Source organism: Rhincodon typus, chromosome 29 (assembly GCF_021869965.1).
Source record: "Rhincodon typus isolate 14 chromosome 29, sRhiTyp1.1, whole genome shotgun sequence".
NCBI classification, from domain to species: domain Eukaryota; kingdom Metazoa; phylum Chordata; class Chondrichthyes; order Orectolobiformes; family Rhincodontidae; genus Rhincodon; species Rhincodon typus.
The window spans coordinates 14262092-14275369 of NC_063360.1; positions in this window are offsets into that span (position 1 = coordinate 14262092).

Here is a 13278-nt window from a genome sequence, read left to right on the forward strand (position 1 = left end):
TGATTTCCGCGAAAAGTGTACAAAGTCATCATTTCTGGCACCATCTGAGGTACAAAAATATCTAGGTACAAAATTTTAGGTGTAAATTAGAAAAATAAAAAACTAAAGGTAAAAGTTCAGCATTACAGTCTTAAAGTTTTAACACAGGGAGTCTGCGCTGGGCTTTACCTCACGGCCAGGAATGCACTCGTTGCATTTTGGTAAAACAAACAAGGACAGGACTTACACAATTAATGTACGGCCATGGGTAGTGTTGGAGAACAGAGAGATCTAGGGGTTCAGGTACATAATTCTTTGAAATTTGTGTTACATGTAGACAGGGTGGTTAAGAAGATGTTTAGCACGCTTACCTTCATTACTCAGACCTTTGAACATAGGAGTTGGGAACGTCATGCTGAAGTTGTACAAGACGTTGGTGAGACCTCTTCTGCAGCATTGTGTGCAGTTCTGGTCACCCTGTTATAGGAAGGATATTATTAAACTGGAGAGGGTTCAAAAAAGATTTCAGGATGTTGCCAGGAATGGAGGGTTTGAGTTATAAAAATAGGCTGGGTCTTTTGTCACTGGAGCGTAGGAGGTTGAGGGGTGATTTTAGAGAAGTGAATGAAATAATGATAGACGTAGATAAGGTGAATAGCAAAGGTCTTTTCCTTAAGGTGGGGGAATTCAAAACTGGGGGGCATATTTTTAAGGTGAGGAGAGAGATTTACGAAGGATATGGTGGGCAACTTTTTTACATGGAGAGCGGTTAGTGTGTGGAATGAACTATCAGAGGAAGTGGTGGATGCAGGTACAGTTACAATGTTTAAAAGTCATTTGGATAAGTACATGAAAAGGAAGGGTTTAGAGGAATATGGGCCAGACACAGGCAAGTGGGTCTAGTTCAGTTTGGGAATATGGTTGGCATGGACTAGTTGGACCAAAAAGTCTGTTCCATGCTGTATGATCGTATGATTCTATGACTCTATGGCTCGCGTACAAGAGCAGAGGCTGTATAACACTCTGGTCAGACTGCAGTTGGAATATTGTGAGCAGTTTCAGCCTAAGATCTAATGAAGGATGTGCTAGCCTTGGAGAAGATCCAAAGGAGGTTTACAAAATTGATCCCAGGGATGAAGGACCTGTCATTATCAGGAGCAGCTGAGGATTCAGGGTTTGTACTTGGATGAGGAGGGATCTGATTGAAACTTGCAGAAGACTGAGAGACCTGTATAGAGTGGACATAGAGAAGATATTTCCACTAGTAGGGGAGACTAGGACCTGAGGGCACAGCCTCAGAGTGAAGGGACGACCCTTTAGAAATGAGATGAGGAGGAATTTCTTCAGCCAGAGGCTGGTTAATCTGTGGAAGTCATTGCCGCACTGGGCTTATTGAGTTTATTAAGACAGAGGTAGATATGTTCTCGATTAGTAAGAGGATCAAGGGTTATTGGAGAGCAGGCAGGAGAATGGGGGTTGAGAAGCATATCAGCCACGATTGAATGGCAAAGTAGATTTGATAGGTTGTGTGGTCTAATTCTGCTCCTATATCTTACTGTTAGTTTAACAAAGGTCTGAAACCCAGTCAGATGACTCAATTTGAAGTATTATCCTTTATGTCAAGGGTCAGAATAGGGTTTAAATCTACAGTCACTAGGACACCACTGCTGCAGCCAGGGAAAAGTGACTTGGCCATTCTCAGGAATTTGTGCAAAACAGTTTGTTCAGCAGTTTGAACACCCAAGAATGAGCTCCCATATGTGGGTCTAATTAAACAGCTAGTATTGTGAGTATATGCCAATGCCAGATGACTCAATAAAGATTGTCCACATGAAGTGGAAATTCTATCCAAAGTTTGTTTCTTATTATTCATACTTACAGTAAAGTCAAAACTTTAGAGGATATGAGACCTTCTCTTTAAGAGTCTTACACAGAAGATATCTTATAGTCTCAACAAGAATGGTCCTCTGAATTACCTACTGGAGAAGAAAAACATTGGGTGAGGAGCAGATTCAAAAATGATTTATTACAAATTATAACTTAATGTTATTATGATCCCAAATGGCCAATTTTATTTTACGATCCCAAACGTTACCACTGATTTTATGTTATGATCTTGTTAGGGACAGTAACTTTTATTTTTAAAGTAGACAGGAGGTGAGATCCAAGGGACTTACCAAGAGAGCAAAGCCACAAGATTTAAACAAACAATAAAACTTTACTGCATAAGTTAGAATATTAGTACAATCCATAATACATGTATGAATTATTTCCAACATTCAAAATGAAGTGGATAATATACTGTGACTGAACACTACTCAGCACACATCAAATAGCAAATGCGATCAAGACAGATTCCATGGATTTTTCAGCAGCTCCTCCCAGACGTTAATGCTATGGTGAATCATCACATCTCATTAAACTTCACAAAAGATGTCAATTCTTCACTTTTGCTGATCTGGCCACTAACCTCCTTCTCAAGGGCCTTCCATTACGGACTGCCTCAATATTATGATTGCTGACCCTTCTTCCCTGGGTGGACATATCCCTGAACTCTGATAACTGAACTCCAGTTCTTATTCACTGGCACAATCTTTTGCCAACAGCTAGGTTCACCATGTTAATTTTGTCCATGGGTTTTCCCTGCACTCTAGTCTTGCTGTGTTATATCAAAGAAACACAGCTTATGGGCTTTTCAACCCCAGACTTACAGCTGTACTGACATATTAGTGATACCCTGAATCTTGTGTGCCAGCACAACTTCCAGGACCTATCCTAAACTACAACATGCAGCTGCTTACTTACTCTCATAATTTGGCCTTAGTTATAATGGAACAGTTTGGGGATTGTTGAACTGCTCTTGAGACTTAACTCACTAAATCCCCTACATAGAACCAATGTAGTTAATCTGCCTTCCCTGCAGCAATACAGCTAAAAACCCAAAACTCCTAACATCTCTCTACCTCCCACACAGACTTAATGATTTTCAGTCCCTGTAAGCAATCTCCACTGATCCCCAAACTTCATTGAGTGACATATTAAAAACCTTGCAATAAACCTCTCTCCCATTGCTGGGCGGAATTGAGTATTGCTGCCTAGTAACTTGTGGAACAGCTTGTTCCATAAATGTTACTAGTCATAGATTGCTAGCTTTCACCATAGAAAAAGGATTTAACTACAGCATTTAATCACAACATATAGGACATCCCACGCCAGCAAATCCCACACATTCTGTTATGGTTTAGAGTGAGATAATTCTGCATCATTTCTGAAGCAGGAACTGCAGCGGAAGAATATCAGAATATGTTTCATTGTCAATAACGCTGGCTTTGGCAGCCACCAACAAAAGTCAAGATAAAACACCAGAAAATCTGTGTGATGGGGTTGAACACCCAGAAAAATTACCTGCTGTCACAGTAATGAAGAATTACTTGCACTGGCCTGACACTGAACACACAAACTCAAAACGTGTCAGAAATGAAGAACATGGCAATTACAAAAGGTAATACAACATCAACAGTTTTAGATCACGGAACTGTGTTTGTAAACTTTTTTTTGTTTCAATATTCTGAAATCTCATCTGAGTTTTGTCTTTCATGGATGCTGTAACATAACAGGTTTTAACATGGGCCACCTCCCTCTCTCTCTCTCTCCGTTAAGGAAATCCCCTTGTGATAAGATGAATCCTCACCTCTGTTCATCATTCTGTATAAATTATCTGGTAGATTTGCTGCCACCATCCTCTTTCCTGATCTACAAGGCCTGCTAGACCTAGTTTAGTCGAGGTAAACCACTTGGTAGCCTAATAAGAACAGGCTCTTGCTTTCAAACTAGATGTGGTATAGTGTGTGATAGCAACCATGTACAAGTTACACTGATTTGAGAGACATTGTTACAAAGACAATGAGGAAGACCCAAACAGTGGGTCTCACTTCTCCGAGTTCCTAAGCTTTTTGTCCCCCAAGACTGTGTAACACCATTATAGTGGGTGGTGTTTCAGGGAGTCCTCTGTATGAATTCTTTCAAGCCCTAACATCTTCATAAAGCACATTGGTGAACCAAATGGCTTTTAGAAAAATCAAGTAGTTTCATGGTCACCTTTGTTGAAATTAGCTTTTTTTTAACTGACTGATTCTTTTAGAAAATGAGTTTTAATTTCCCACCTAATAAGGTACTATTTGAATTCTTATCCTAGTTTTGCTAGTTTAGGCCACTGAATTACTAGCTCAGCAACATAACCACAATGATGTGGGTCCCTGCTTATTACTCTTACACTCCTAATGCATCCAAACACACATATTCCAAAATCATCTCAATGGATAACCAAGTGATTTTATGTTTTATTGGTGACCAGACTGTAATTTTATGGAGAATGTTCTCAATCCACACTCGTATTGTACCCTGTGACTGATGGTGATGACAATATCAATGCTATCCATCAAGGTTATAGCATGCAGACATTCTGGCTGAGAATTGGACAGGGTTGGAAAACAGATGAGAAGATTGTGATATGAGGGTTGTCTGTTTCTGTTACTTCTGATGTAGGTAACTCATAAATTTCCTTCTGCTTGCTAACTTTACTGGGACAGTAGGTGCTAAGCATGTTGTTAGGGAGCTGAAGATCCGAACAGAAGGCTCAGAATTATGAGAGGCTACAATCATTTGCAATATTTAAAGCCAGCCTTCACTTTGTATAGCCTTAATTCAAATAGCTGGAATAGATGATCCACAATTGATTTTGAAGGTAGAGGTGAGGAAAAATGTCCTTTGTCAATAGGGTCAGGAGATCCTTCAGATAAACTTTACGATGTCAGTAGTGGCTGGATTACTGTGACAGCCCATGTTCAGAATCTAGACCAAAGGTCAATCACCTCACATAAGAAATCAAGATCGGAGATTGTTATCACTTACATTACTTAGGATATAACCTAAGGCTGGAGAGAACACAGCAGGCCAAGCAGCATCAGAGGAGCAGGAAAGCTGACGAAGAAGGGTCTAGACCCGAAATGTCAGCTTTCCTGCTCCTCTGATGCTGCTTGGCCTGTTGTGTTCATCCAGCTCTACACCTTGTTATATCAGATTCTCCAGCATCGGCAGTTCCTACTATCTCTGTAACAAAGGCTGGAGAGGTTTTTTTTACTGAATTGGCTATTATAAGGCAAAATATCTCCACTCTAACTCGTGTGTCACAGTCAAACTGCTAAGTACTTTACTGTCACATGCAGGGGAACTCTCTGAGGTGAGACAAAGCTCTGTACATGCATAACTTAATCCCTAAGAAATTTGGATAAGTACATGCATAAGAAAAGTTTGGAGGGATATGGGCCAAGTGCGGGCAGATGGGACTAGTTTAGTTTGGGATTATGGTCAGCATAGACTAGGTAGGCTGAAGGGTCTGTTTCTGGGCTGTATTGCTCTTTGACTCTAATATTACTCTAACACAGCTTCAAATGTCATATCCCACTAAGTGCACCTACCACACTGCTCAATGTACAACCCCATCACTCACCTACCAACAATATCTGTCAATCTCTATACTACAGGCGTTAGATATAGTTCTTAAGGCTAAGAGGATCAAAGGGTATGGGAAGGAAGCAGGAACAGGGGATTGAGTTGGATGATCTGCCACGATCATATTGAATGGCGGAGCAGGCTTGAAGGGCTGAATGGCCTAACAAGGCTCCTATTTTCTATATTTCCAATCATAACTTATATCTAATACTTATAGGTTCGCCTCCCCCTGACACATTTAGCACAGCTGTAACCCTCACACTCACATCTCTCAGATTGTATGCCCTGGCAGCCAATGAAGTATGAAAGCCCCACCATTTACAAAGACCGTGCCACACGTCTTGACCCTCATTTGTTTCTCTCGAAAGACAGTGCAGACATCATGTCTGACATTGGCTCTCTGAATAAGCAATGACTCTTCCTTAGTCCACACCATCCATGTTCCCAAATTAAACTAATCCCACTTGTCCACGTTTGGCCCATATCCCTCCTATTCATGTACTTATCCAAAAGTCTTTTAAATGTTGTAACTGTACCTGCATCCATCACTTCCTCTGGCGGTTCATTCCACACACGAACCACTCTCTGGGTAAAAATGTTGCCTCTCATGTCCTTTTTAAAACTTTCTCCTCTCACCTTAAAAATATGCCCCTTAGTTTTGAACTGCTCCACCTTAGGGAAAATACCCTTATTATTCATTGTATCTCTGCCCCACATGATTTTATAAAGCTCTATGACGTCACCCTTTAACCTGCTATGCTCCCGTGAAGTGTTCCAGCCTATCCAGCTTAGTTTTATAACTCAAACCCTCCATTCCTGGCAACATCCTAATAAATCTTTTCTGAATCCTCTCCAATTTAATAATATCATTCTTATTTGTTGTTGAGGGCATGTTAGTGTTGGGTGAATGGGGAATTAGGGCTCTGCTTCCTGGTTTTATAGAGGGATGAGTTGATCTTAGACAAACTGGGCAGAAATGAGTTCTGTTGGTTGCTTCACCCTGCTCAGCACCTCTCCCCTTCCTCTTCCTCCTCAGGTGCCCGCTGCATCAGGTCTTGGTGTGGTTTCTTTCTTTATGATGTACGTTGCACAACCTGACAACAGATGACCATGCAGCTTGAACCATGCTCTGCAGAGCTGAGTATTGCTGGTCTTGTCCAGATTTGTTTAAGCTTCCCAGTAGTCTGCTGTATCATGTGGATGGCTTCCACTGTTTGCATCCTGTTGACTTCTGTGCGCCTTGCGCACTGCAGTCATTAACCACGTCTTTAAACCACGCCTTTGTCACCGAGTAGCCACTCCTAATTTATTGTGTCACTTCAAATGCAGATGGAACACCAGCTAGATGTTGATTGACTGGAATCCCTTATTGGCTGTGATGTGTTGACAAGTGTTAGACATAAAGCAATATGCATGTAGTCCATGATCTCCTCAGCATGGTGAAACTGCATGGTCATTCCACACTGGCAGGAGAGAATGAAATGCATTCTGCTGTCTCTGTACTTTAGTGACCTCCCTTTACACAGCAGTGGATGGCAAGCTGGCCTGCTCCAATCTGAAAGGAGCCAGATCCGTAAAAGATCATAATCAAAAGCAGCTTTAGAGTCACTGAAAATAAATCTGCTCTAGGGCTGCTGTTTTAGCTGATTTCCGCATGGGTGTCCCTTAGGGTAATGGAAGGGTTTAACAAACATGTTCCTTGCTGAGGTGCAGGTAGAAGAATTTTTACCTGGTGAATATGGACACATGCTGAATCCTTCTCAATCTCCACTTCCTTTCTACAGCTTCTCTGTGTCAGCTCTCCTTATTCCTGCTGTCAGGCTGTAGACCAAGGAGAAAGCATATGTTGCTATGTTTGGGGAAAAAAAGGTAGTCTGTAAATCCTTGAAGTCCCGCAGTGTGCACCAGAGACTGGAGCAGCTCTAAAAATGAGCAAACGTTTCTCTGATTGCAGTAGCACTCAGCTGAAATCAACCTGGTGGAGGCAGATGGCAAGGAGGTGTGAGGTTAAGACAGGGCCTTAGCTCGGATATTAATCTACAAATGGCAAGGCTGGTGATGAATCGATGTGACAAGCTTACTGATGTCACAGTCTACCCACTGTTCATTCTTCCACTAGATTCACCCTGCATGTCTGCTTATGTCCTCACCAAAGTCACACCCAGTACCATTGGTACCAGAATTGTACACGTACACTACGGAAAACACTTTGGAGGCAAAATACTACTCATGACACTGAACAAGGAGAGTTGATTGCCTAGTGGTATTATTGCTGGATTAGTAATCCAAAGACTTGATAATGTTCGGGGATATAGGTTTGAATTGATTGTTGTAACAACCATCTGGTCAACTAATGCCTTCTTAGGGAAGGAAAGCTGGTTAGCTGGTCTGGCCTACATGTGCCTCCAGACCCACAACAACGTGGTTTACTCATAACCTCCCTCTGAAATGGCCTAGCAAGCCATTCAGTTGTATCAGTCACTAGAAAGTCTTAAAGGAGAAAGGAAACCTGATGGAACACCTGGCATTGACAAAGGTGTAGAAAAGGACAACAGCAAACACAGTCCTGTCGACGCACACAGTCCTCCTTACCACGTCTGGAGGCTAGTACCAAAATTAGGAGAGATGCTTCTCAGACTAGTCAAGCAACAGCCTGACACAGCCATACTCATTGAATCATAAAAAAACAGACAAACATACTTGGCCTTATCTTCACTAATCTGCCTATCACACATGTATCTGCCTATGACAGTATCAGTAAGAGTGACCATTGCACAGTCCTTGTGGAGGTACAGACCTATCTTCACATTGTGAATACCTAGTGTTATATTGTGTGGCACTACCACTATGTTAAATGGATTAGATTTTGAACAAATCTTTTGAAGCTTTTGCAACAATCTTCAGTGAGATGAATGATGCATCTTGACCTCCTCTCGAGTTCTGCAGGATTACAGATGCCAGTCCTCAGCCAATTTGATTCACACCACACGGTATCAGGAAGCATTTGGAGGTACTGGATTCTGCAAAGGCAATGGGCCCTGACAACATTCCGGCAAAAGTGCTGAAGACTTGTGCTCCAGAACTTGGCTGGTCCCTTAACCAAGCTCTTCCAGTGCAGCTACAACACTGGCATCTACCTGACAAAGTGGAAAATTGTCCAGTTATATCCTGTCCACAGAAAGAAAGACAATTACTGCCTCATCAGTTTGCACCATCATTAGTAAAGTGATGGAAGGTGCCATCAACTGTGTCAACAAATAGCACTTGCTTAACAAGAAGAGATAGTAAGAACTGCAGATGCTAGAGTCAGGGATAATGTCATCTTATTGCAAGGACCGCAACTTCCCCCATCAGTGATCGAAAATGCTCTCAACCGCATCTCTTGCATTTCCCGCACCTCTGCCCTCACATCCCCTTCCCCCAACAAAGACAGAATACCCCTTACCCTCACATATCACCCCACTAACCTCTATATCCAATGTATTATTCTCTGCCACTTCTGCCACCTACAATCTGACCCCACAACCAAATATATATTTCCCTCCCCACCCCTATATGCCTTTCATTGGGACTGCTGTCTCTGCGATTCCCTTGTCCGCTCCACACTCCCCACTAGCCCCACCACCCCTGGCACTTTTCCCTGCAACCGCAGGAAGTGCTAAACCTGCCCCTACACCTCCCCCCTCACCTCCATTCAAGGCACCCAACAAATCTTCCACATTAGATTGAGGTTCACCTGCACATCCATCAATGTGGTCTATTGAATCCGCTGCTCCCGATGTGGCCTCCTCTACATCGGTTAGAACAAGCGGAGGCTCGGAGACCGCTTTGTAGAGTACCTGCGCTCTGTTCACGACAAACGACAACACCTTCCAGTCATGAACCATTTCAACTCCCCCTCCCACTCCCTGGGTGCCATGTCCATCCTGGGCCTCCTCTAGTGTCACAATGACACCACCCGGAAACTGGAGGAGCAGCCCCTCATATTCCACCTTGGGAGACTGTAGCCCGATGGCCTAAATGTGGATTTTACCAGTTTCAACATCTCCCCACCCCCGGCCTCATCCCATGACCAACCCTCCCTCTCATCCCCACCTCCTTGACCTGTCCATCTTCTCTCCCATTTATCCGCTCCTCCCACCTCACTGACCAATCCCCACCACTCCCTACCTGCACTCACCTATCACCATCCCACCTACCTTCCCCAGCCCCACCCCTCCTCTCTCTATTTTTTTCTGAGCTCCCCCCCCACTGCCCCAGTTTCTGAAGAAGGGTCCCGACCCGAAATGTCAACTTCCCTGCTCCTCTGATGCTGTCTGGCCTGCTGTGCTCCTCCAGCTCCACACTTGCTTAACAAGAACTTGCTCAGTGATGCTCGGTTTGGGTTCTGCCAGGGTCACTCAGCTCCTGACCTCATTACAGTCCTGATTCAAACATGGAGAAAAGAGCAGAATTCCAGAGGTGAGGTAATAGTGACTATCCTTGACATCAAGGGTACATTAGACTGAATGTGACATCAAGGAACGCCAGCAAAACTGAAATCAATAAGAATCGGGGCAAACTCTCTGCTGGTTGGAGTCAAATCTGGTACAAAAGAAAATGTTGTGAATGTTGGAAGTCGGTCTCCTCAGCTCCAGGATATAGAGTCATATGGCATGGAAACAGACCCTTCAGCCCAACCAGTCCATGCCAACTATAATCTCGAAATGAACTAGTCCCACCTGCTTGTGTTTGGCCCATATCCCTCCAAACATTTTTTATTCATGTACTTATCTAAATGTCTTTTAAACATTGTAACTATACCCACATCAACCACATCTCTGCAGAGGTTCCTCAGGATGGTGTCCTAAGTGCAACTATCTTCAGTTGCTTCATCAATGACCTTCCCACCATTATAAGGTCAGAAGTGGAGATGGTTGTCTATAATTGCACAATGTTCAGAACCATGTGTGACTCTTCAGATACTGAAGCAGTCAATGTTCAAATGCAGCAAAACTTCGACACTACCCAGGCTTGGAATGAAAAGTTGCAGGTAACATTCATGTCATTCACTGCTAAGCAATGACTATTTTCAAAAAGAGAGAAAATAACCATTGCCCTTGACATTCAACCTCATTTCCATCACTGAATACCCCACTCGCAATATCTTTGGTGTTACCATTGATCAAAAATTGAACTGGGGCTTGCCTGAATACATGAGCAGGTTAGAGGCTAGGAATATTGCGGCCAGCAACTCACCTCCTGCCCCCCAAAAGTTGTCCACCATCTACAAGGTACAAGTTAGGAGTGTGATGGAATACTCCCCACTTTCCCACTCAGGAAACTTGACACCATGTGGAAAAAAGCAATCCAATTTGCACCACGTCTACAAGACTTTACTCTCTCCACTACTGACAATCATTAGCAGCAACGTGTGACATCTACAAGAAATTTACCAAAGTTCCTTACACAGCACCTTCCAAACCCACAACCTCTACCATTTGGAAGGAAAAGGACAGCAGATACATTGGAATACCATCCCCTGCAAGCTCCCCTGTAAAATTCTCACCATCCTGACTTGAAATACATCATCGTCCTTCCAGCGTCACTGTGTCAAAGGCCTGGAACTCCTTCTCATGTGGCATTGTGGGTCTACCTACAGCAGATGGACCAGAGCATTTCAAGATGGCAGCTCAGCACCACCTTCTCAAGGGCAACTTGGGATAGGCAATAAATGCTGGGCCAGCTAGCAATGCCCACATTCCATGAAATATGTTTTTCAAAAAAGTGTATTAAGGAGTTGTATTTTGAGGGTTCTAACAAACAAAACGATTCTCAGATAATATTTGAGTAACACAAAAGTGAAATATTGCTGTTGTTGGAAATCTGAAATAAAACCTAGTAGCTCAGGCAGCCTCTGTGGAGAGATGAAGTGGTCTATTTTCCAGGCTCACGACAGAAGCATATCTGAAAGCTGCCTTAACAATAATTATTTCCAACATAGTGGTTATTATTTGTGCAATATAGTTTGTTTACTGTAGCCCTGTAGCCCAAGGTGCATTTCCTGCTTTTTTTTTGAAACTTTGTGATATTTGAAATGGTCACATTTTGTAGCCTTACTACAGTCAATGCTCCAATGTGTCACAAAGGTTGTCAGAAGGATTTTCTTTCGGGCTTGCAGCATGGAAACCGAGACCGGGACGTGGATTAAAATACACAGAGACTGAGACAGGAAGTCTAGCAGTGCAGAGACTGAGACACAGACTGGGATATAGAGACTGCAACACACACTGACATACAGGGATCGATAGACAAAAGCCTGTTACACACAGATTGGCGCAGAGACCGGAGCCTGACACACAGAGAACCTGTAGAGTTTGTTTTTTGGGTGGGTGCGATCGCTTCTGCTGCTGCTGGTGCTTTTGCAGATAAAACACAAATCAGGAAGGATCTCCCGGATTCAACAGTTTCTAGAATCGAACGAGCAGGAATGAACAGGACGGGGGATAGACTGGTGGAAATCCTTCAGGTTATTGTGATGATAGCTGCTTGGCTATTGCCTCGGGCACAGCCCTTGGAATCAGGGTTTGTTTTCGTGTGTGTGTGTCAATGACCGGGGGCTGGCGTCTGGAGCCTGACTGCCTGTTTTTCTTTTAGATAACAATTAACTTGGTGTGCTGAAGCAATGCTTTCTCATCCTGAGTGAGGCGGTGTCCTCGCCCCACACAGTGTTGCCATCTGGCGATTCCTGAATGTGTTTGTCATCAAAACTTACTGATGAAGTAGAAAGGTGATTAAGGTGAGATTTTCTTTTTCATTGCTAACTTCTTTTGCTCGGAATATTTTCAACACCCAACTACAAGTTGGCGCTTACTTTCTGCATTCAGAGGAATGCTGATAATGTTGAGTGTACCCAGTCCTTTGCAGCACATCGCTGTGGGCTTGGGTTCAATGGAACTGGAGGTTCTAACAGCAACCAGTTTTCAGACCCATGGGTGGGAGTGGTAGCAGAGGGGAATGAGAGTTGCTGTTACTAACCCTTTCAGTATTGGAGGCTGGGTAGTGCTGAGCGATAGAAAAATCTCATTCAGGGTGACATGGGATGACATCATAAGCGGTCAGTAAGAAACCTGAGTGGGCTATAATCGTGGTCTGATTCTTCAGTTTGTTGCTTGTTGTAATACTCCCTGTAACACTGCGTCTGGTTTCATTAAGTCACTCCAGCTTCCTCCCGGGTCACAGCCCGGACTGGTCAAGGCTGTCGCTGTGCGCAATCCCTCGCTGCAAATTTTACCAACTGCGATATAAACCAGGTGAGTTTATCGAGCAACATTCTGCTATTGCCTTGAGTTTCCCCCCTTCCCCATCTGTTTACAGTGCCGGAGGCCGTTAATCCAATCATTCTGCTATAACAAGCTTTTAAAATGTAAATATTGAACATTTTGTTGAAACATTTTCTTCTACACTCTTAGATGTGTTTCCACAAACACTAGCAGGACAGAGCCGGGGGAAAATACCCTTGCAGTGATGCTTAATTGTCAAAAATACTTTTTTTTTGTGATCAGAGCTTCTGTTGCCTGCATTGTAACCATGGCAACTCGTAAAAACTCAGCATGGTTTGAAGTCTCAGGTAAGTTGATCTACAGTCACTAAACTGTTAACCCCTTTGACTGGACTAAAATTCATTCCCAATTTTAATCCTCACTGTTAGCCCTAATCCACACTGTCGTTCATTGTTGTTTTATGATCTCTTAAGAAAGCAGCAGCTAGCTGCTAATAAACCCGGAAAATCCTGTAACCCAACAGGTT